We start from the raw sequence: 22971 nt of genomic DNA, 5'->3' as shown, positions 1-22971 counted from the left end.
CACAGGCTACTCTTCAGCTCAATCTGTCCATTTGCTCCTCCATGTATATAATATTCCAACTGCCGCCTCCCCACATTTGAACCAGCTAGACCCTGAAATACTCTCCCTTCTCACCACTGCCTCTTGGAACCCCTAGCTTCCTTTAAGACTCAGTCCAAGGACTACCACCTTATTTAAAGGGCTTTTCTTGATTCTCCTAATGGTTATTAGCCCCACCCCCAAATCACTGTGTATTTATTTTGTTTACATACTAGGGATTCTGGAGATACTGTTCCAAACACCACTCACATTGGAAGGATGGGTCCGAGAAGGTGACTACTATGTCTACAATAAGGATTATAAGAATATCCCTGAAAGGCAGGAGTGCGGGTGTCTTTTCTAGTTCTATGGCTCACAAGTTCCCACTGATGTGCTTCGTTCAGTAGTTAGTTGTCATTAGCTAACCAGCCAAACTTTATTTTTTTGTTTTTGTTTAGGGTATTGTGACATAAAAGTTTGGAGATACATAGTTTCTGGGTAATTATTTTATTAATCATGCTAGCAGATAATAAAAGGGGTCAGTGGCACTCTCCAGTACCAAAGACCCCTCATGGAGCCCACTCAATATTTATATGCCCTTGGAAAAGTAGATGTTCCTGAGGGTGGCAATCAAGTCAGATTTGTTAACAAAGAGAAGAATGAATATTATAATGAGAAGTGGACCCATTCTAATGAGGGGCTGGGAGATGTGACTTTGCTCACTTTCTCCCAAACCACCTCGCCCCCCACCCCCCAGCCTTGGGCAAAGGATCTACCTCTACTGGGACCTGGTTGAGTGAAATACGATGTGCTAGAATTCACCTTAGATTAAATTCTTCATAAGGGTCTCTTATTTCATCTCATCATCCCCTTGCCCTTCAGAAAATTACACTTCGACCTAATCTCCAAATGAGGAAGGGAAAAAATCCTGCATCTCCCCAATATTAACAGTTGGTTATTTAATAATTTCTCTCATTATTTACCAAGATGAACTCAAACTTAGTGTATAGGTGTGTGGAGGGGCGGGGGGGGGGGGTCAATTGAGCTAATCAATCACCCAACTCCATTTAAAGTAGCAAGAAAATATTCTAACCCTGGTATCTTTATTACGTGAGAATATCTGCATCAAATGCTTTAACCAAATGGATGCTCTTGTACCATCCTGTGATGGTTTTTGTAAAATACCTATTATTTTGGGTAGTGTAATGGCAAGCAAAATGGGACTTTTCACTGTTCTTTGTTTGAAGTGGGATCTTTTTTGTCTTGGAATGTTTCTAAAACAAGTCATTGAATTGTATATGATGTGGTGCCCAGTGGTTGAAGCTTTCCCACACTCTGTTATTGATTTCTCACACTCTAAATGGTGAGCCTCGAGTCCTCAGGGCCCTCTGACCGGTATATAAGATCCGAGGTTGGCATTTGATTTTGGGAGGTACAGTCATTGAAAGAATGTGGGTGACGAAACTCTGGGAAAGCCATTGGAACTGCTCCCCACTCCCGCTTTGTAACCCAGACAGATAGATGTTGGCACTTCTGTGGTTAACTATTAATTGTGATTTGAATCTGACAAGGTCTGTCTGTTGATGTTTGTAATTTCAGTTTGTATTTGCCCTGAAGTTCAGGGGGCTGATCTTCTCCCCCTGAACTAAGTGAATGACATTAAACTGATATTGTTAACCCCTTAAAGTTGCTTTCCTTAGAAAAGCAGATCAAAGAACCTGTGTTGGCAGCCGTTCTGTGTGCTATTGTTGTTGATCTTACATAGCCACAGTAGCTGCTAGCAACATTGTTGCTACAGGTAGTTAGATAAATATCCATTATATGGATGGTTAGAAACCATCATTATCAGAGAATCTGGCAGCTTAAAAAAGAAAAAGTTCCAACCAAGCTGGAATCACTGGGAGATAGGGAAAATGATCAGGACAGTCTCGGTCTCCTCCCTACCCACCTTGACCAGGTCTGAACTTCAGGGGGTTAGAGGATTTGGACTTACCAATGTCCTAGCAGAGTCCCCAGAATAGCAGTGTCTGCATAGGGAGCTGAGGACAAAATAGACACAAAGAGGTAAGGCAGATTCAGGACTCTACCAGGAGTCCAGCAATAGGCTACACCACACCTAAGGGAAACTTTATGAGTCCTCTCAAAGAGAAGGAAGGGACTTTAAGAAAAAGGATTTCCAGGAACTGTTACCCCTTTGAACTAAGCATAAACTCATCTTTCCTGGATTCTGTGTACTTGTAGGAGAGTATATACCTGTTTTTTTGTTTGTTTGGGGGGGATAGGGGAGATTGGTGGTTGTGGTGGTTATACCACTGTTCTTACTGTATTACCTTAGTAAATACCCTCAACAAAAATAATTGTCTGGCTGGCTAATTAATATCAACTGATAATCCTGGTGATAACGAAACCTGTGAGGGCTCAAGAGCTAAAGCATTGGAAACACTCTCCCTGTTTCCCTCAGGTCCTGCATACCCCAAGGGGAGAAGTAGCAGCTGCCCTCTGGGGAACAACTGGATGTGTATTATATTTACTAATTTACTAAGCACTTTTTATCCCTTCAATAGAATCCCCTTAAGGACAAAGAATGTCTGGCTTTTGTCTTTGTATCCCCAGTGTCTAACACATAGTAGGTAGGCCCTTAATAAATGTTTGCTGTTTGTTTGATGGGATTAGAGAATAAAATAAGATGAGAACAAATGGTAAAAATGCAACTTAGGGAAGACCTTGGGAGAGACCCCAAAAGGAAGACTTTTGTTGTTTTCTGCAGCATTTTTTTCTTTGGCCCAGCCAAAAGGTGAGTAACAAACATTCCCTGTGCATTTGGTAGGGAAGGGAGAGAGAGGATCTTCCATCCTAAAAATTGCCAAAAGCATACTAAAATGACAAATCAGCACATGTCAATCAGATCACTTGGTTTTAGAAGAATGAATGATTCAGTGATAATTTTCAGTCTTGCTCTTTTATTAGGTGACCTAAATATATAATGGCGTATATAGCTAACCTCCAACCACCACCAATATCTTATTGATTCTACTCAGTCATTCAAACATTTATTAAGTACCTACTATATGACATTATTTGAGTTTAAAAACCATCATTATCAGGGGGTCTGGCAGCTTAAAAGAAAGAAAGTTCAACCAAGCCAGAATCACTGGGAGATAGGGAAAATGATCAGGACATTCTCAGTCTCCTCCCTACCCACCTTGACTAGGACTGCACTTCAGGGTTTTGTTTTGTTTTTAGAGTGGAATTATTCAATTTGTTTACAAAATTCACAATAATTATAAAGTTCACATGTGCAAATATAACTTCAGTTACTATGATCTTTTACATAATGTCACAAAGAATTATTTTAAATTCATTCCAATAAATATATTGCAGCTCTGCATCCAACCTGAATAATGCCTTTCAAGATGGTATATGCTGGTGCCAATTCTTTTTTTTTTTAATTTTTATTTATTAATTTATTTAATATATTTAGTTTTCAGCATTGATTTTCACAAGAGTTTGAATTACAAATTTTCTCCCCATTTCTACTCTCCTGCCCACTTCAAGATGGCATATATTCTGGTTGCCCTGTTCCCCACTCAGCCCTGCCTTCGGTCACCCTGCTCCCCTCCCATCCCCCTTTCCCTTACTTTCCTGTAGGGCAAGATAAATTTCTGCGCCCCATTGCCTGTGTATCTTATTTCCTAGTTGCATGCAAAAACTTTTCTTTTTTGTTTTTGAACGTCTGTTTTTAAAACTTTGAGTTCCAAATTCTCTCCCCTCTTCCCTCCCCACCCACCCTCCCTAAGAAGGCAAGCAATTCAACATAGGCCACATGGGTATCATTATGTAAAACCCTTCCACGATACTCATGTTGTGAAAGACTGACTATATTTTGCTCCTTCCTAACCGATCCCCCTTTACTGAATTTTCTCCCTTGACCCTGTCCCTTTTTGAAAGTGTTTGTTTTTGATTACCTCCCCCCCGCATCTGCCCTCCCTTCTATCGTCCCCCCTTTTTTATCTTCTTCCTCCTTCTTTCCTGTGGGGTAAGATACCCAATTGAGCGTGTATGGTATTCCCTCCTCAGGTCAAATCCGATGAGAGCAAGATTCACTCATTCCCCCTCACCTGCCTTCTCTTTCCTTCCTACAGAACCACTTTCTCTTGCCACTTTTATGAGAGATAATTTACCCCATTTTATCTCTCCCTTTCTCCCTCTCTCGATATATTCTTCTCTTATCCCTTAATTTGATTTTATTTTTTTAGATATCATCCCTTCATATTCAACTCACCCTGTGCCCTCTGTCTATATACATATATATATATATACACACACATACATCTATACATACATACACACACATATACATATGAATATATATACATACACACACACACACACATATATATATGTATATAGATAGATAGATAGATAGATATATGCATATTCCCTTATGCTACCTTAATACTGAGGTCTCATAAATTATACACATCCTCTTTCCATGTAGGAATGTGAACAAAACAGTTCAACTTTAGTAAGTCCATTATGATTTCTCTTTCTTGTTTACCTTTTCATGCTTCTCTTGATTCTTGTGTTTGAAAGTCAAATTTTCTATTCAGCTCTGGTCTTTTCACTGAGAAAGCTTGAAAGTCCTCTATTTTATTGAAAATCCATATTTTGCCTTGGAGCATGATACTCAGTTTTGCTGGGTAGGTGGTTCTTGGTTTTAATCCTAGCTCCATTGACCTCTGGAACTTCATATTCCAAGCCCTTCGATCTCTTAATGTAGAAGCTGCCAGATCTTGGGTTATTCTGATTGTGTTTCCACAATACTCAAATTGTTTCTTTCTGGCTGCTTGCAGTATTTTCTCCTTGATCTGGGAGCTCTGGAATTTGGCAACAATATTCCTAGGAGTTTTCTTTTTGGGATCTATTTGAGGAGGTGATCTGTGGATTCTTTCAATTTCTACTTTGCCCTGTGGCTCTAGAATATCAGGGCAATTCTCCTTGATAATTTCTTGAAAGATGATATCTAGGCTCTTTTTTTGATCATGGCTTTCAGGTAGTCCAATAATTTTTAAATTATCTCTCCTGGATCTATTTTCCAGGTCAGTGGTTTTTCCGATGAGATATTTCACATTGTCTTCCATTTTTTCATTCCTTTGGTTTTGTTTTATAATATCTTGATTTCTCATCAAGTCACTAGCTTCTACTTGCTTCAATCTAATTTTTAAGGTGGTATTTTCTTCAGAGGTCTTTTGGACCTCCTTTTCCATTTGGCTAATTCTGCCTTTCAAGGCATTCTTCTCCTCATTGGCTTTTTGGAGCTCTTTTGCCATTTGAGTTAGTCTATTTTTTGAGGTGTTGTTTTTGTCAGTATTTTTTTCCATATTTTTTGGGTCTCCTTTAGCAAGTCATTGACTTGTTTTTCATGGTTTTCTTGCATCATTCTCATTTCTCTTCCCAATTTTTCCTCTACTTCTCAAACTTGCTTTTCCAAATCCTTTTTGAGTTCTTCCATTGCCTGAGACCGGTTCATGATTTTCTTGGAGGCTTTGGATGTAGGAGCTTTGATTTTGTTGACTTCTTCTTGCTGTATGTTTTGGTCTTCTTTGTCACCAAAGAAAGATTCCAAAGTCTGAGACTGAATCTGAGTCTATTTTTGCTGCCTGGCCATGTTCCCAGCCAACTTACTTGACTTGAATGTTTTGTCAGGGTATGACTCCTTGTAGAGTAAAGAATACTTTATTCCAAGCTTGAGGGGATGCGCTGTCATTTTCAGAGCTATTTTTATACAGCCAGCTCTGCCACACCAGCACTCCTCCTTCCTCAAGAACCACCAACCCGGATTGGACTCAGATATTCAGCAGGCTCTGCACTCCTGCTCTGATTCACCACTCAATTCCTCCTACCAGGTGGGCCTGGGGCCAGAAGCAACTGCAGCTGTAGTTCTGCAACTGCCCCACCTCTGCTGCCCCTGGGGTGGTGGCAGACCACAAACTCTTATCACTCTGTCCCAGAAGCTTTTCCCACTAACCTTCTCTGTTGTGTTTGGTGTTTGTGGGTTGAGAAGTCTGGTAACTGCCTCAGCTCACTGATTCAGGGCACTAGGGCTCGCTCCGCCTGGCCCCTGGCCTGGGGTCTAGCTGGTCCTGCCACCACACCACCCACACTGGGCTCTGCTCCCAGCTCCGTGCGTGATAGACCTTACCCAGAGACCATCCAGGCTGTCCTGGGCTGGAGCCCTACTTCCCTCTGCTATTTTGTGGGTTCTGCAGTTCTAGAATTTGTTCAGAACCATTGTTATAGGTTTTTGGAGGGACCTGGCAGGGAGCTCACGCAAGTCCCTGCTTTCCAGCCACCATCTTACTGCTGGTGCCAATTCTACCTCATGTCATGGTGTTCTAGCTCCTCATCCTGAAATTTTTTAATTAAGTGAAGGAGTTCTTCATATTTTCTGGCTCCTCTTCCATTAATGTCCTAATTTGGTTATCATAATGGTGTACTATTGACTCTTCTACAGCCACAGTGCAAGCCATTGCCCCTTCCTTCCCAAGTAAGGTTATTCCAGCACCCAAGACAAATCCCATTACATTCCAAAAGGGCATCAGAATAGTTGGTCAGACTCTAAGGTGCCAAGATTACACCTACAATATCATAATTTTTCCATTCATATAAGTACTGCCATCATTTAAGTTGATGGTTCCCTGTCATATTGCAATTGATTCCTGATAGGCCTATGCCTTTAGCCTCTTCCCAAGCACCCAACTGCCACTCTATCGTATAAATTAATTTACCTTGAAATCTTTAGTGGTTTACCATTGATTTCCAAATACAGTTCAGAATCCTTGGCCTAATATTCAAGGTCGTATGTGATCTTATATCATCCAGTCTTTTGGGCCATTTGTCTCACTGTATACTCTTTCAGATATTCTACATTCTAATTACACTGGGCTCTTACTTGAAACCATCCTTAAATAGAGAGTATGTTTTTATCTTCATATTTTAACTTCTGTCCTTTTTCTCCCCCACTTTGATATACTCCACATATTTGCCTTTTGGTATCCTCTAATCTCCATTAAACCTTTCCAGGTAGAATTTAGTTTCTTTGAATCCTGTATTTGGATAGCCATCTGAGACAGAAGATTGTACAGATAGCTGGAGAATGAGCTGAGCCTAGCATTAAAAAGAGAAGAATGATTTGGATCACTTTTGAGTAATTGTAAATCTCTTTTACTGACCTTTAGCTTGTTATGAAATCAAAGGCCCATCTTTTCAATACTAACATTTTAACAGAGCTACTATATTACAATAAGATGTGGAATATACCTCTGAACAACTGAAAACAAGTATCACAGAGAAGGCAAAAGAAAGGTCTATGATGGCTATGAAGAGTCTATACAGTATAATCAATGAGGAACTCTGAAAAGGATGTCAGTAAGAAATTGTGTGGCTAGGAGAGAAGATGGACTGGTCATATGGCAACAGCAAGGGGTGAGAGATTGCCAGCCTCACATACCCTCAAAATTTTGAGAGAAATTAAGTAATGTTTCTAGCATATTGGATGCATCCCATATGGTCAACTTGTGGGAGAACATGGACAAGAGACACAAGACAAGCATGTGTGGGTTGCTATCCGCAACACTGCAAAGAATTCTTGAAAGGATGAACTCCAAACCTTCAATTAAGGAGAGAGCCCAGCTCAGACATCTCTTCATTTCTCACCTGGTTGGACTACTTTGGAACTTCTCTGACTTCTCCACCATGGATCCAGTTGGTACCTATTCCTCACCCACCCTACCCCCTTTTCAGCTTCCTTTTTTGTTTTGTCTTCCCCCATTAGATGTAAACTCCTTGAAGATAGAGACTTTCTCTTTTGGTATTTGTATCCCCTGTGTTTAACACAGTTCCTGGCACATAGTAGGAGCTTAAATATTTATTGACTGACTACCTCGAACATACTTTACAGTCACTTAATAAACGCTTATTGATTGATTGAAAAGAGTAATGAATGGGGCAGCTAGGTGGCACAGTGGATAAGAGCCTCATTCAAGCATCAGGAGTATCTGAGTTCAAATCCAGCCTCAGACATAACACTAACTGATTGTGTAATCCTGGGCAAGTCATTTAACCTCAATTCCCTCACCAAGAGAGAGAGAGAGAGAGAGAGAGAGAGAGAGAGAAACAATGTATCTTGTTCATTTTTGTATCCTCCATAGAATCTAGTACAGTAATTTGCACTTAGTAGATGTTCAATATTTTTGTAGGAATAAAGACTAGACCTGTGATTTTACTGGTCTAGGAATTCTCTGTTGAGTAAGTTGTTTGTCAATGCAGATTTGAACCTTCTCTGCAGCTTCAAAGTTTTAGAGAGTTTTCTAGAACACTTAGAGATTAAATGATTTGTCCAGGGTCACCATGGTACTTTGTGTTAGAGGTGAAATTTGAACCCATGTCATTCTGGACTCTGAGACTCTCACTCTCTCCAGTATTCCTCTTTTGAAGATGAATTCATAAAATGGAAATAAGAACCAGGCCCCCCGAAGATCCCAGGAATTTAAGAAAAGTGAATTCAGCAAAGCGGAAGAAAAATTTGTTTTGAGTAAATTAACATAAGCCAAACAGCTAAGAAATAGAATTAGAGTTAGCATCACCACTAGTCCATCAGGAAGCCTAGACAAGGGAGGATTAAAGGGTAAAATTTTTGTTTTTCTCCAGCTTTGTAGGAAGAAAGAAGGCCTTGACAAGTTGAATGTCCAACTGCCTTGGTAGGTAGACAAAATGGTAGAACTTATATCTATAAGAAGAAGTCAACTATTCCAGCATCATCATTTGACATATGAGGAATCCAAATACTGAAGAGGTAAATGTGCTTTTTGCAAGTGATATTAAATAGTAGAACTCAGTGACCTTTCTCCTAATAGGCTTAATAGATTTAATAATACTGGAAAAGGGTAATTTGTCAATATATCCTTGCTTCTTTTCCCCTTACCCGCTTAAACTCTGTATTCACAGGTCGGTCTGATCTTAATTTGGTTTTCTAAGTAAATATCTCCTTACTGGGATGAAAATTTATAACCACCTGAAATCAGAATATGGTTAACTGGCCAGTTATAGATCTCACTATAAATTAATGATTTGACATTCCAGATTATATCAGTATTCTTTTTCCTTTACATTTGATTACATATACTTGTATACATATATTACATATATATGTATAAATACAAACACCAAGATTCAATAAAACTCTTCTTACTGTAAAAGACCTGCTCAGACTAAACCCTAGAGAACAGATCTATACCTAGTTATGTATCCTACCTTGAGACCTAACAATAAAATACAATAAATAAGGAAACTATAGTTAAAAATGACAGCTTTTATAAAACTAAGCACTTAAGAAATTAAATATTTCTTAAGAGTAATTTAGGGCATAGAAATTCTCAAAAGCTAAATAGCCTTTATGTTTATATGGCATCCCTTCTGGATCCACTCCTCCAACTGGACTCTTGCATTCATAGGTTGGGTCCCTTGCAGTGAGATGACTACTGCTTGCGGGTGTAGGGGTAATCCTAAGGGTTTAGAATTCTAATGCTGTTGTTCATGAACCCTCACCAATGTGTTCCCCACTAAGAGTCTTTCACTGCTGTAGACATAATTAGCTTTTAACAAAGGTGGTATGGTAAGAACAGCTGCAACAAAACATTCCTCTCAAATATGGGGTCACCCTCCTACAAATAAGCACAGAGTTCATGGGGCAAGTGAGAGAGAACCATGTTAGAGAAGAGCATGCATAGAGAATACTTGTTGCAAAAGGGTGATTCTTAATTGTACTGGAAGTCCTTTTTTTCCCTTGGTGGAATTGCTAAGCAGCAACTCTTAGGTGTTTGCTGGATCTTGAGGTACTTTTCTTACATCCATAGGCTACAATACTCTCCACACCTCAGGAGACTTTCTCCATTATCATATGACTTTTTCTACACGTATTGCTGTTTCTTTTATTGCCATTGACTTTGCCACGTGTGGTGGACACACCACCACTGCTAACATTTAGCCACAATAAATAAATAATATGACCTCTGGAATTCCAGAATTTACAAGGTCATTTGGACACTTCCATCTAGGAATACTAGTTCACCCAAGATCATCAAAGAACAGATGCAGATAACGTAGCTCATGTATTTAGAGCCTCTTTGGCTGAGTGAGACACAGGGAAGCCACCCTTCCCCCACCTAACTTGGGGAGGCAATTCAAAATGTTTCTGCATCACTGGAAGCAGCAAAAGAAAAGAGAGGATGGGCTGCTTCTTTTATATTCCCATTTAGTTCTGGCTCAGCAATCCCTGAGCCATCAATTCTTCTGGCTCCATGGCCAATTAGAAGTCTTTTCATGATCACACAGTACTAGCCACTCTATTTTGCCTGGCCAGAAACCAGCTCACCTCAAACTTCCATGTGGTCCCCTGGAGTGAAACCAGGTAAGGAATGGTTATACATGCATCTATTCCCATCATACTTCCTATAGATAAACATAGAGAGTCGGAGTGTTTGTTTCTTGTTCTCAGGAGAAAGGTCTTTTCTCTATATGAATGGCAACCAATGGATTCAGTGTTCTCCTGAGGCTCCATTTTTACCATCTTCTATCCCATCAGAAATCCTTCCCTAGAGTCTTGGTGGAAATACCTTAAGAAAGGAAAGATCTCTGTCTTCCTAGCAGGATGTGGAACAAATAAATTAATATTCCTAATAAGTTAAAACTAGTGATGTTTTCCTCCCTGCCACACCCCTTGACTCCTTTCTTAGCATTATATAATAAATAGCTTTCTTCTGAGCTCTTCTGTATCACTCTTGAATATTTCCTGATAAGCCCTTTTGTTCTCTGCAAGGTAGATTAGATGCCACTTCTCTATGGATGCCTTCCTTAACCTTCCCAGTTATTAGTGTTCCTTTACTCCTTTACTCCTCTTGTATTAGACTTATTTGCATTCCTATTTCATCTCTCAAGTAGAATATAAGCCTCTTAATGGCAGGAACCATTTCCTTTTTGCTTAGCACAAAATCTTTCACACAATAGGTACTTAATAAAATCTTCGTTGAATTGAGTGAATCATACGATGTGGCACTTTGTGAATGATCATTTTCCTTAGTTGACTTGCTTTGTTTACTTAGTACCCATCAAATATCTTAGTTTTGAATGTAATTCAGCTTTAAAAAGTAATAAAAATCATTTTAAAACATTCTGTAATTAAAAACTTTTATCATCAGAACAACTTCTTCATTCTAATTTAGTAGCGATTTTTAATGTCATAATACTTCTAGTAAAGTTGACTTTAAAATTCAACCTATTGAAACTTGGGAAGCTGAATATAATTGAGAGACTGAAAAGAAAGAGCTAAATAAACTTTCCTATTTTAATTATTTTTAGTAGCTTAAATTTATTTTTCTAACTGGAGTAAGATGCTAGTCACATGACTAACACTGAGGTTTTTATAAATAAATTTTAGTTCATGTTTCTTCAATCAGCATTTTGTTGCTTTTCACTTTGATTCAGGTCACTACCTGTCCTTGTTGCTCTTAATATATTTTAAAATGTATCCTTGGTCCTCCTTCCTTACCTTTTTCATTACAATCCAACTTCTTCCACTTGTTTCTCTAATTTTTGTGCTCCTGAAATCATAGAATTTAGATCCAGAAGATTTCTTTTCTAACCTCTTATTTATAGACAAGGAAACTGAACTCCAGAGCAATGACATTATTTGACCAATGTTACATAGCTAGATATTGGAAGCATAGTCAAAACCTTAGTCCATGTTTTTCCTAACATGTAGCCCTGTTATCTTAGTATCATACCCTGCCCCATACTAATCTGTTTCATCACTGACAGCATTTTTGTGCCAGATCCTAATATTTATCTTTGTGTTTGACCTGGTTATTCAGGTTTACTTTCTGCATGGGAAGTCTGGGTTGGGGTAATATTTAGAAGCATTATCTTATACCCCTCCCACCAATTCATTACCATTAGGTTTTGAATATTATTTTAAATATAGTGTAATTCTGATAAAATAACAAACACCTGTAAAACTCACTCAACCTTATCAATATTTAGGTTCACATCTTCAGCATATGCTTGTCATTATTTTTGTAATGTTGGTTTTCTAGCTTCAGATGTATGCTCCCAACTGTTGGACAAAAAATGTTATATGACGCTTTTAATGAATTTCCTGCACATCAGACTACTGCAGTATAGTGAGCGTTTAGTATGTTTTGAATATTTGCAAGACTGACCAAAAAAAAGCAATATTCTGAAATATTTTTGGATTAAATTTATTGATTTAAAGTATATGTCTTGCAATGGACAATAGGGTTCCCACCCAAAGACTACAAATGAAGCCTGAATTTAATATAAAGGGTGCCTATTATTCTTGATAAACATGGAATAAACTAATTTTTTTTTGATTTGTAGACTTCCTGAGTAGCCTTTTTGGATTCCTTGGTACTGTCCACAGACATCACACTAATCCTCTACACTTCACCTGTTTTGTACTGTCCTCTCTTCAGACACTGATTTCTGCACTGGGTGTTTTTCAAGTAGCTGAATGGTGTCCTGATATGTCATGCTCCATGCACAGTGAATTATCACTATCAATTCTCATGATTGAGGGCAAATGTTACATGCCCTTAAGGTTGCCTTTAGGAGATCCTTCTATCCTTTAATGGGACATCCAATAGCATACTATATACCACAGAGCTGACCATAGAAAATTCTTTGGGGGATTCTAACATTTTTGTAGCATAACTAGTTGAATCTGTGCTGATACCACAATGAACTTATTGCTCCACTGATATTACATATTTGGAACAATATCTTAAATTGCCACTTTGCATGGGTTATCTTGTATTGAAGGTGCATATGAAACTTACTGTTTTTTATGTGATGATAGTAAAAGTCTACGATCATATAGTTTAACAAAGTAATGAGTATTATTGCATGATACAAGTATGATGTGCTCCTGACTTTAACTTCATAGTACTGACTCTCCTCCAGCAAGCACTTATTTCTTCTTCAAGAAAAGTTCCCTGAGAAACCTACTAAGATAAGAGCTATCTGAAAAGGCAAGCTTCAGCAGCACTTGTAGGTGTTGTCTCCAATGGACCAAAATAAAGTTGCCATGGCAAATTGACCCAGTAATTGTTGTACAGCATTCTGATGATCAATCAACCTTCTTTTCTTCTTTAGGTTTTGATTTGTTCCCTCTTCTCCTTTTTCTCTACATTTTTTCCCTTGGTGTTAATATTCTCATCTGACCTCATTGGTTCATTTACCATCTTTTAAAAAATGACTCCAAATCCAGGCCTGCTCTTTCTTGAATTCCAGGCCACCATGGTCTGCTAGATTTCTCTATATTGAGCTCCTACCTAATTAATGTTCCCACCTAAACCTCTCCTACCAAAAAACTTCCCTATTCCTGTTGAGAGCATCATCATTCCTCCAGTCACACAGGGTCATAACCCCAATCATCCTTGACTCTCTTTTCTTTTCTCCCTCATATCTAATTAGTTGACAAGTCTTGTGGATTCCATCTCCAAAACATCTCTTCCAATAATCCCCTTATTTCCATTCATGTGACCACCCTATTTCAGATTGTAATAACTTCTTAGATGGACTATTATAATAGCTTCCTAACTGATCATCTTACCTTTAGAATCTCCCCTCTCCAATCTATCTTACACATCAGTGGCCAATATTTTCCTAAGACACAGGTCTGACCATTTTATTCCTTTGCTCAAAAAACTGTCTGTCATTCCCTATTGCTTCTAGAATTAAATAAAAACATTTATCAACCTAGTGTTTAAGGTTCCTCAGTCTGGATGGCCTATCTTTCTTGACTTATTTCACATTACTTCTGTGTATTCTGTGTTTGTGTCAAGCTACCCTTAGAGCTCTTCCTTGAACTCAACTTACCATTTCCTGCCTATAATCATTTACAGAAGCCATTTCTGACACTCTTTCCTTATCTCTAACTTTCAGAATCATTATCTTCTTCAAGCCTCATCTCATATGCCACCTGCACGAAGCCTTCCCTGATAGGCCCAGTTCTAATTGCTCAATTCCTTACAAATTACCTAATATTTCCTTATCCGTACATATGTTTTATTCCTCAGGTGGAATATAAGCTAGTTGAAGGCAGAACCTTTTTCATTTTTGTCACTGTATCACAAGAGTCCAGTATAGCACTTCTATAGTGTCTTGTATTTGGTAGGCACTTAAATATTAATTAAATTGAACTTGCCTATCTATGGCCATGTTCAAAGGGATGGCTTCACCCCCTCCTCTGTCTCTTCCCTTTTTCTCCCCACCTGGACCACCACAAGGTGCCCCATGAGCTCATGTCCCTGTTATTGCTTCTGTCTCTTTTGCGCTTATTACTGCTTGCTTGTAGGTGAAGGAGTATTAGGCTATAGTCTTGTGAATTTTAAAGGTTAGGAGATCTAAGTGCCAGAGGTCTGAGAGCCAGAGTCTAGACTAGAGTTTGTGATCTGACAGCATATCCCTAAAGAATGATCAGGACCCAGGCCAGCAGTATATTGACCCTATATCCTAGATATGAGTCCTATAAAAGGGAGGGGCTCATCTAGTGGTGTGTTGGTAAACGTTTAACAACTGGCTGGAGGGAGGTGGGGGGGGGAACGCAAGACATGCTTTTAAGTTTAATCTGCATAATTAACATTTTCTCTATCACTTTAAGCCTAGACAATCAACAAAACAATAAATCAAGCCCTAATTTGTAGTGTTTGCCAATTTACAAGGTGTAAATGTTCACACTGAAAATTTAACAATCCACCTGGCTCCCACACATCCTTTGGTTATCCTGAATTTGGCATTTGCCACTTAGAGGGGCAAATGCTTTGTAGAAACTCTTTTAAGTTTGAACTCCCTATCCTCAGGGATTATGAGATGGTATAGCACGGAGTACCCTCAGGTATATTGGAGGGAAATGTTTATACATCCGTTCTTCTTATACCTTTTCAGTAAATATTCTTTTGTAGAATTTAATTGACGTCAATCAGTTAAATGATGATGGAATACTAATCACTGGTGATTGATATTGGGGAGAATACAACAGAATCAGGGCTTAAGCCCATGGCATTAGACAAAGATATTAAATAATCTCTCGGGGTTATCCTTAGAACCCTGAAGGGAAGATGTGGCCTTGCTCTTGAGGACCTGACTCATTAGTGTGAGTATAAGTCAGGATGAGGATCCCCAGAGGTTTATTTGGGCTATACATAAAATAGCTTGAATGATTATCATAGGATCATAGATTTAGAGCCAGAAAGGACCTTATGGCCCATTTAGCTCAAGCCCCTAATTTTACAGATAAGGAAACTGAAATCAAGAGGGTTTGAGTGATTTGCCTAATTGAGGTCATCCAGGTGACTGGGGAGCTGGGATCTGAACCCCAGTTCTTTGGCTCCAAATCCAGCACACTTTGCATTGCATCATGCTTCGATGTGGAATCACAGCTTAAACGTATCTTCACTTAGCATTAATACCTATTACCTAACACAGTCTTTGATTGCTGGAAAAATAGTTAATAAATAGTAATGGTATTTTCAAAGGTAGCCCTTTTTGAGCCCTAGTAGACACAGAAAATGTATTTACATGATTTTTAAACATTGTATTAGAATCTGATCTTTTAAATAATTTTTCATATGCCAACACAGTTACCAAAGTCAAATGCCTCGGCTGAAGTCACAAATACAGTATACAAATCACAGTGCCGTTCTTGGCACTTCTGTAGTTGCTGAGGGAAAAAAGCGTGTCTGCTGTTCCATGACTGGAATGAAAGCTTTACTGACTTTCAGGTCAAGTATCTCTGACTTTGATGTGTACAACTAGACTACTGAGTATGATACATGTTAATATCTTCCCAACGGTGGACAAGAGAGATGTGCTTCGATGATCATCACACCATCCACAATCCCCTTCATGTTTTTACAGGTGTATAGTCAAGGTCTTTGAAATCCTGTGGAATGTGGTTTGCTCTCCCCCATACGCAGTTAAATAACAATAGCTCATGTTTGTATAGTACCTGGTTTACAAAGTGCCATACATTCATTATTTCACTGAATTCTCTCTTAAAATAACTTTTATTTGTAACTTCAGAGTTTACAAAGCACTATTCCTCACAGCAACCAGGGACATTGGTATTACATCTATCAACATCTCCATTTTATAGATGAGGAAACTGAGGTTTAGAAAAGTGAAGTATATTGCCCAAGGTCCCACCCAGTAAGTGCTACAGCCAGGACTCAAATCCAAGTTTCCAGACTCCTAGACCAGTGCCATTTCCACCCCACATTTCTGCACAATCTCAAAACAAATGGTTAGTGCTGTTCCCATGTGACTTATTGATCATTCTAGACCAACTATCAGCTAATGAGATAATATATGTAAAGCATTTTTCAAAACATACAAATGCCAGTTATTATTGTTATTATGCTGACTGTGTTAACTATATCCATTAAGCTAATTGGCTCTTTCATTTTTGTATTGAGCCAAGGAATATTTCATTCATAGAATCAGTTGTTTATTGGGCAAAGATATATATAGGAATAAGGAACCATTTCTATAGCAATCACCCTTGGGGTGTAACAACTCCAGATTTCTGAGATGTTCAGTGTCATGGATATTCAGGGAGCTTTTAACCAATTAGAAAATGCCTAATGTGACTTGGGTTCAGGACCCGTGCACCTAAACTGGAGCAGCTCTAAGATGAATGCTGATGGAATTTTTTTAGATAATAAGCAGCATGACTCATCAGAAACATTTATCAATATATATAACCACGTGACTCAGCACAAGCATCAGTCAATGTCTATAACATGGAATTATGGTTCAATAGGGATCCATCACTGCAGCATAGATGAATATCAGGGCGTGACCACTTATAGCTGGGGTGTCACGTTCTATTTACACCTGAGTTGTGGAAGGAAAGGGCATGCAAGATAAGGAAAATAAATAGTTCAAAGCTTATGAAATAAAAGTCACTATGTCATAAGCATTTTTCTAAAGGTCTCTAAGCTCTATGCTGGCCAGGTTACCTGGAGCAGCATAATGACTTTGGATATTTCTCAATGTCATGAATACTAGGAGCTTTACCAAGTTACATTTGTTTGATGGCCTAAGTCATTTGAAGCAGCGTTGATGGAAATGTAGATCTTCAATTGGTCTTACACTGTGAGTAAAAAAGTGATTATTAGGTGCCTGAGAATTAACAAAAAAAGAGAGGAAGAAAATGCTTTGTCCATCACTCCATGCTTGTTAAAGTGATCGATGCTGTGACATCTTTGGAAAATGGAGTTTTGAATCATTTCATGTTACTTCAGTCTAAAGTTTCCCCCCCACCCACCCAGGTACTTGTTTCTCTCATCTTCAGTTCTTTCTGCCCACAAAGCTTTGCTTGATTGCTTTACTTAGTTTGATTTGCATACCAGCTTCCTTGATCATTAAAACTGAGTAAGAGTTTGCTATAGTCACTGAGAAAATACTACAGTATATGTATTACCATGGTAAAGAAGCCAGGGCAGATGAAATTTTGGTGCAGAAAAATAGCAGCTCCAGGCAATAGTTATGAAAACTGCACCAGCTTCCCTCTCACTCAGAATATGCCTAGAGGCAGCAGATGAAAGTAGGGAGATACAGAAATTTCTGGCCGGTAGTAGACTGGCCCATTCTATTGTTGCAAAGCTGTTTGTACTTACTGGCAGAAGGGAGAGCTAGTGAGCCTCTTCAAAATAGGGCATTTTCATTAAGACAGTCTTTTCTTCCTAGGTGGCTCCATAATTTGCAGCCAAATAATATCACTGGGAGAACATTGGCATTAGAGAATTGGTATTGGACTTTTGCAACAAATAATTGTTAGGAATTATTAAAAAGTACTGTGCAATTTCCCAAATATGACTTGACTGGATCTCTTCTTACTCACTTTCATCCTATCTCATTGGCTCGTTGTCCATCTATATGGCACCTATTCAAGATATACCTATATATCTAACTCATAAATATCTTGCTCAATAGGATGTCTGTCATAGACTAGTCAATATATTTTTCATCCACTTTGTTTTTCAGTGTTGGTGGTTAGATCACTCTCTTTCCTGCCTTCTTTAAAAAGGGACAGAGCCTCTCCTTACACAATTAGAGCAAAAAGGCTGAGAATGCAAATGCCCTATTTTAAAAATAGCATCAATTGAAACTCATTCACACAGATGCAGAATCAATGTGTCAAGAAATGTAAATGTTAACAAGGTACTTTCCCATTTTAATAGAGGAAGAATGAATTAAAAAACGGGACTACAGTGGATACCTGAACAGATGGAAGGGGGAAGCAAGATATCAAGGGGAGAAAATGAAGGAAGGGAAAACTGAGGATGAAGATTATATTTTTCAGAGACTTTGTCATTTTCCCCAAGATGTTTACCTTTATTTGTCCATGAACACTGGCAATTTAATGGGAGCATCAGTATTAAGTTGTATGACACACGTCAACATTATTCTCATTGATTTATGAAAATTCTTTGGAATTTGATTTCCGTAGGGTTTGTTCATTAAAATATCTCCCAAATTTGAAAGAACACTGAATTGAGAGTTAGACCTGGGTCCTTGTCCTGGCTCTGTCCACTAAGTAAAGGTATCATATTGAGAAAATTTGTTACCCTTTCTGGGCCTTCTTTTTCTCGTCTATAAAATTAGGATATTAGGATAGATGAAGTGTAAGGTCCTTTTTGGCTCTCCAGTTTGGAGATTCCAAGTCCCAAATGAAACATAAAATTCAATTTAATTCACCATTTATTAACTGACTACTATGTACAAAGTATCAAACTAGGCACAGGAAATACAAAGACTAACAGAAGAGTTCCTGATCTCTGAGAACCTCCTATTGTGTTTTGGTTTGTTTTTTTTTTGTTGTTTGTTTGTCTGTTTTGTGGGGGGATGGTAGATATAGGAGTGGGATATAATGTGCACAAATAACTAAACACAAAATATATACAAAACAATGCTCCCCCAAATTAGTTTTTGGCATGAATCTGTTTTGTTGTTTTATTTTAGACTCATACACCAGAATACAAATACAGGAGAAAAGAAAAAATATCATAAACTTAAATATTGGAACTTAAATACAAAGAAAAAGGTATGTCATTTGCATAGCAGAACATAAGAGAGGATTCAAAATATGTAACAATAAATTTTCTTTTCAAGAAAGCCTGCATGATAAGTCCTACACGTTGTGTTGAAAGCTGTCCGTCTTTTCTTTGCTTCCTTGTAAGTTTTCTTTTGTTCTCTGCTGTGTACTTTTTAGTTTGATATTTTTTCAACCTTTCTCTCCCACCCCAGGCTACAATTAAGTGCAGATATATTTCTATATAGATATATACATACACATATATAGACATACATATATAGACATACATTTTCCCTAACAAATTCTACTCCTGATCTTTGTTTTTATGTTTGTGCACATCTCTTGTTTCCTATCCCTCCTGACTCCTCTCCTTTACTTCTACCCACTACCTTGCCCTCCTCTTACTTAGTGTACCCTGCTCCAAGGATCCCTCCCCTATTCTCCCATTCGCATAAATCTAAAGACCCTTCTATAGCCCCCTATAATGTATTCCCTCCTCCTCCCCTCTATAGATCCCTCCCTTGTCCTCTCCCCCCTCCCTATCCCCTTACCATTTTATTTCTTCTGAATTTAGAAGATTTGCATATTCTTCTAAATATATATGTGTGTATATATGTATATATATATGTGTGTGTGTGTGTATGTATATATATATATATATATATATATATATATATATATATATATATATATATGTGGATTGTTCCCTTTTAAACCCATTCCCGATGAAAGTAGGTTACCAGAACTAACAGCCCTCCTCCCTCATCTAATTCCTCTATGTTGATTGTTCCTCTTGCACTTCATTTGGCACTATCATATTTACATTGGTTTTTTTTTTCTTGTTACTTTTTAACATTTTGTCCTTGAGTGGGGGTTTCGGATTTGACTATAATATTCCTATGAGTTTTCCTCATAGGATCTCTTTCAAGTGGTGATTGATGGATTTTTCTATTTTTACACCCTACCCACCCCGTTCTAATGCTTGAGGACAATTTTCTTTAATTATTTCTTATATTATTCTATTGATTCTTTTTTTGATCATAGCTTTCGGGTAGGATGATTATTCTTATGTTTTCTCTTCTTGATCTGTTCTCCACATCAGTTTTCTTATAAGATGTTTCTCTTTCTCTTCTATTTTGCATTCTTCATGTGTTAATTGTTTCTTGATCTCTTATAACTTCACTGGCTTCTCCTTGCCCAATTCTAATTTTCAGGGTGTCTCTTTCTTCCTTAAGATTCTGGATCTCCTTCTCTAATTGGTTGATTTTCTTTTCATAATTTTCTGTTTTTCTTGGATTATTCTTAATTTTTTTTGTTTAGCTTTTCCTCCATCTCTCTCATTTGATTTTTAAAGTCTTTTTTAAGTTCTATGAATTCTTTTTGGGCAGATGACCATTTGATGTTACTTTTGGGGGTAGAAGAGGGTTTCTTTGCTTCAATATCCTCCTCTGAAGATGAACCCTGGTCTTCACTGTTCCCATAATAACTTTCTATGTTTGGATTCTTTCTCCTTTGCCTGTGCATTTTTTTTTGTAGTAATAGCTTAATTTTTGTAATCACCTCTAGTCCTGGGGTATGGGAATGGTGCCTCTTGCTCCAGATCTTCAGTTCTCCCCTCTAGCCTGGAACCAAAGTCAAACCTCCAGACTCTTGTAAGTGCCCACAGTCAGCAGAGCCCTTGCCCCAGTACTTCTGCACTCACTGAGCGTGAGCTGGTTCCGTCTCGCCCCGGTTGTTCCCCACAGCACAGCTTGGTCCGGCGTTCCTTCTCAGCAGAGATTTCCTCAATCTTCCCTGGCTCAGATGCCCAATTCCCCTCATTATACCTGGCAGTAAAAGCTACTTTAGGTGGGGTTGAGGCAGCATCCCAAACCAACTAACCCCAGGGCTTCCTGCTTGTTGTTAAAGCAGACCCTAGGCTGGAGGTGTTTACTCTTCACAGGGACCAAACCCAGTCCTGAGATTTTTCTTCATCTTCTGGAATTGTCCCAGGAAGACCCCTGTTGTCCCTCACTCTCCTTTATTTTTACTCGCACTCTGTTTGCCCTAAGGTGCTATTTTACCTCCGGTGGGGGGGAAAATCTTGAGACCTTGGAATTTTCTGACCTACTCCGCCATCTTCCCAGAATCCTCTCCCCGCCAAAATTCTTAAGTGCTTTTCATATAATAGTTGCTTAATAAATGTTTGTTATTGAAGAAGAAGAGAGCATTACAACTGAAGGGATCAATAAAGGCCTTGCATAGGAAGTGGCAACTGAGCTGTGGTTTGAAAAAAGCTTCAGGATTTTAAGAAGTGGAGCTAAAGAAAGAATGTATTCCGGATTCGTACAACCTGTGTAAAGACATGGAGGCAAAAAATAGGTGTTCAAATGTAAGTAGTAAGTAAATAAAAATTCAGGTGGGTGAAAATTCAGTGTAAACAAGCCTCTGAAGTTATTGTATCTTCTTTGATCTCTACTGCTAAATATAGGTGGGCATTTATTCTTAGACATCTATACTCATTGTCAAGGAACCAATTCTCTTCAGTAGCTATAACCCCTAGAGTCTGCCAACTCCATGACCAAATCTCTCATCCCCAACAAAGATCAGTGGGTGTTCACCAGCAGTTTTATCTTTTTTAAAAGTTTATTTGCTGCTCTTTATTTTTAATAGCGTAATAATTTTCCAATATCATCTGTCCTCTCTTTTCCTCCCCCATAGGGCTATTTCTTGTTCAAAAATAAAATCACTTAAATAAAACCAATTGACACATCACATTCATTTGGCAATGCACACATTTGGTACTCATAGTTCCTCATCTCTCTATCTAAATAGAATTTTCCCTCAAACCAATATCGGCCATTGCCTATAATTAACCTTTAGCTCCTTTTTGAGTTGTTTTCTTTTACAATGTTCCCTTAGTTCTTTCTTTAATCTCAGTTTATGTTAGACTGCTCAGGTTTCCTCATATTTGTCCCTTACTTATGGTACAATAATAATTTATTCACTAATATTTAGTATTATATTGCAAATTAATATTTGTATATTATACTATCGACAAGCATTATATATAATTTTAAAATTTGCAAAGTACTTTATATATGTTATCTCATTTGATCCTCATAACAACCTTGTGAGGTAGGTGCTTTTATTATCTCCACCTTAAAGATGGGGAAATTAAGGCTGATCGAGGTTAAAACGTGACTTGCCCAAGGTCACATCTAGCAAGTGGCTGAGGCAAGATGTGAACTCAGACATTTCTGATTCCAGTTCGACACTCTATTAACTACACCAGCTAGCTAAATGCAATAGTCCATTACATTTTATTGCTACAATTTGTTCATCTACTTTGTTTACATTTTTTGGCTAGTATAAGAAAGTGCTGCCATGAATATTATATTATATATGAGGACTTTCTGTTGTTGACCGACTTGAGGGTATCTGCCTAGTAGATGGATTACTAGGACAAAGGATATAAAAAGGGTATTTACTTTTCTTGCACAATTCCAAAGTGTTTTCTGGAATGGTTGGCTCAGTGAGTTATGCATCTTCCTGTAACCTCTCCTACATCATTTCTGTTCTTTATCATCTACCTGTGTAAGCCTGAGCAAGTCATTTAAGCTCTCTGTTTCAATTTCCTCAGCTGTTAAGTCATAGGACTGGACTCAATGGCCTCCACACTCTCTTATAACTCTAACTCTATGATTCTATGACATTTTCCAAATGGATGATTTTGAGGCAAAACCTCCAAGTTGTTTTAATTTGGATTTTTCTCCTTAATGATTTGGAGCATTTTTATA

The sequence above is a fragment of the Trichosurus vulpecula genome, chromosome 4 (genome assembly GCF_011100635.1).
Source record: "Trichosurus vulpecula isolate mTriVul1 chromosome 4, mTriVul1.pri, whole genome shotgun sequence".
Taxonomy (NCBI): Eukaryota; Metazoa; Chordata; class Mammalia; order Diprotodontia; family Phalangeridae; genus Trichosurus; species Trichosurus vulpecula.
Note: the sequence above shows the minus strand (reverse complement) of the source record.